General features: G+C 39.7%; 1 long non-coding RNA gene across 1 annotated transcript; it reads left to right on the top strand.

Annotated features, from left to right (window-relative positions):
• Positions 1–734: 734 nt before the first annotated feature.
• On the top strand, positions 735–2,604 carry LOC111090262. The gene is made up of 2 exons (XR_005371070.1): positions 735–1,070; positions 1,427–2,604. It is a non-coding gene; the product is annotated as an uncharacterized LOC111090262 (long non-coding RNA).
• Positions 2,605–3,053: the final 449 nt, after the last annotated feature.

A 3,053-nucleotide genomic window follows, 5' to 3' on the forward strand; every position in this document is an offset into this window, starting at 1 on the left:
TTTGAGGGGTCCACACAGCGTTCTTCATCAAATGCTTCTTGGTTCATTTTTCTTGGCTAAAATATGAAGTTACTTTTTATTCACCTTTATTAAGGCTGGGATGTCACTGATCTCTCCCTATGGAAAACAGCAGAACTTCATTAGGTGAACATCTCAGTTAAATATGGAGGAAGGGGAGGAAGGGATGGAGACACTAGGTGGCAGGCATGGAGGAGGGCAGGTGATGTGATGAGCAATGGGTGTTATATGCAACTGCTGAACCACTAAATTCTACCCCTGAAACTAATAATACACTGTGTATTAACTAAATTGAAATTAAATAAAAAATTAAAGTATATATATATATTTATTTTATTTTGGTGGTCTCCATTTTTATTAAAAAGAGGCAATCCTCTGCTCAGCAAAGTTATGGTATATATTGCATTTGCTTCCTTTTGTGTTTCTGTAATAGATAAGGTTTCTAAGGTGAAAATGCATTACTGCTTTATTCTTCTTTTTGTTTTGACCCCCTCCATCTGTTTCTCCCACCCCCCCCCCCACCTCTGGCAACCACCAGCGTGTTCCGTCTGCGAGCTTGGTTGTTTGTTTGCTGGTTTGTTTTTAGATTCCGCATATAAGAGAGATCAGATGAGGTAGTATTTGTCTTTCTCTGACTTATGTCACTGAGCTTAATGTCCCTGAGGCCCATCTATGTTGTCACAAATGGCAAGATTCCATTCCCTTTTACAGCTGAGTATTTTTCTGCTGTGCCTGTGTGAGTGGTCAGCAATGTCTTTATCTACCAGGCACCAGTAAACACTTTAGTTGTTTCCATAGTTTATTATGAATAATTTTGTTATAAACGTGTAGGTGCAGACATCTTTTCAAGTTAGTGTTTTTGTTTTCTTTGAATACATAGCCAAAAGTGGGAGTGCTGAGTCAAATGCTAGGTCTAGTCTTAAAATTTTGAGGACCCTCCATCCTGTTCTCCACAGTGGCTGCACCAGTTTGCATTCCCACCAACAGAGCACGACGGGTCCCTCTTCTCTGCTTCCTTGCCAATGCCTGTTAACAATTTCTGATCCTAACAGGTATGAGGGGATATTTCATCGCAGCTTTGACTTGTATTTCCTTGATAATTAATGATGTTGAGCATCTTTTCATGTGTCCATTGGCCATCTGTGTGGCTTCTTTGAAAAAAATGTCTATTCAGATCCTATGCCCACTTTTTAATTGGGCTGTTTGGTTTTTGCTATTGAGAGTATGGGTTTGTTCTAGATTTTGGATATTAACCATTTATCAGGTATAGGATTGTAAATATCTTCTCCCATTCAGTAGGCTGCCTTTTAATTCCATGGATGGTACCCTTTGCTGTGCAGAAGCTTTGTTATTTGATGTAGTTCCACTCATTTATCTTTCCTTTTGTTGCCCTTGCTTTTTGTTACAGATTTTAAAAATCACCACCAAGACCAACGTCGAGGAGCTTACCACCTATATATTCTTCTACGAGTATTATGGTTTGGGGTCTTACATTCAAGTCTTTAATCCATTTTGAGTTATTTTTGTGTACCGTATAAGATAGTGGTCCAGTGTCACTGTTCTGCATGTGGCTGTCCACTTTTGCCAGCATTTTTCGAAGAGATTGTCCTTTCCTCATTATACATTCCTGACTCCTTTGCTGTAATTAATTGGCTATACACACACACACACACACACACACACACACAGTTTTATTCCTGGGCTCATTGGTCTGTGTCCCTTTTTATGCCAATACCATACTATTTTAATTACTAGAGCTTTGTAATACAGTTTGAAATCAGGAAGCATGACACCTACAGCTTTGTTCTTTCTCAAGATGGCTTTGGCTTTTCAGGGTCTTTTGTGGTTCCACACAAATTTTAGGACTGTCTGTTCTATTCCTGCGAAGAATGCCTTTGGAATATTTATAGGGATTGCACTGAATCTACAGATTGTTTGGGTGGTGTGGACATTTTAATATCTAAGTTTGTAACAAGAACTAACATTTACCAAGGACCACATGCCAAACATTAAAAGCTTCACATGCCCTTCTTATGGGGCCTCTTAGCAACATTATTAGAGAGGTCCTTTCATACTCTCCCTTTTTCATTCAGGCAAAAGGAAGTTTGGCTCACTCACCCACTTAGTGGCTGAGTGAGGACTCTGTCCCCATGGGCCAGACTGTCCAGCCTCTATGGCAACCTCACGGACAAAACAAAATTTGCTTTCAGAATCATGACCCAGACAAACTGCAAGATTCTCAGTCACACAAAAAGACTGAAGCTCGTTCACTGGGTATTGCTTTCCTGTAACACAAATAACAGCAGAGTTCATACCTTTAACAAGGACTTTCAAAGATTACCAGCAGATGGTTGAAAGGGGAACATTCTCCGTGTTCAAGATAAACAAGGTTTTATAGCAACCCACTTCCCAGTCACAGACTCCAAGACTAGGCTTCCTTATAACCTATGCCAGGTTCCCCCTCTTTACATTTGTGCAAATTTGTATAATTTTCATCTCCATTAGGCTCTGGTGGCCCATAAACTTTTAAAGATGATTAAGGTTCCTAGTTAAATCTTAACATTAAACCCTATGCCTCCAATTAAAGGAAGTTATTCATAACTGAATTCGTTGCTTTCTCTCCCCCTTGAAATTCTGACTCCTAAGAACAAAATAGGTATTATTGTAGTTATTACCCATTGTTACCCTAAATGGCCATGTATCAGGCTTTACAAGTGGATTTTCTTTTTTTCCTTTTTTCAAGTTTTTATTTAAATTCCAGTTAGTTAACACACAGTGCAATATTAGTTTCAGGGGGACGATGTAATGATTCATCATTTATACACAACACCTGGTGCTCAGCAAGACCAGCGCCCTCCTTCATCCCTGTCACCTGTTTCCCTCATCCCCTCACCCCCAACCCGCCCCCATCCCCTCCACTAGTCCTCAATTTGTTCTCTAGAATTAAGAGTCTGTTTTAGGGTTTGGTCCTGTTTTACCTCCCTACGTTAATCTGTTTTGTTTCTTAAATTCCACATATGAGTGAGATCATGTTG

The sequence above is a fragment of the Canis lupus genome, chromosome 16 (assembly GCF_011100685.1).
Source record: "Canis lupus familiaris isolate Mischka breed German Shepherd chromosome 16, alternate assembly UU_Cfam_GSD_1.0, whole genome shotgun sequence".
Classification (NCBI taxonomy): Eukaryota; Metazoa; Chordata; class Mammalia; order Carnivora; family Canidae; genus Canis; species Canis lupus.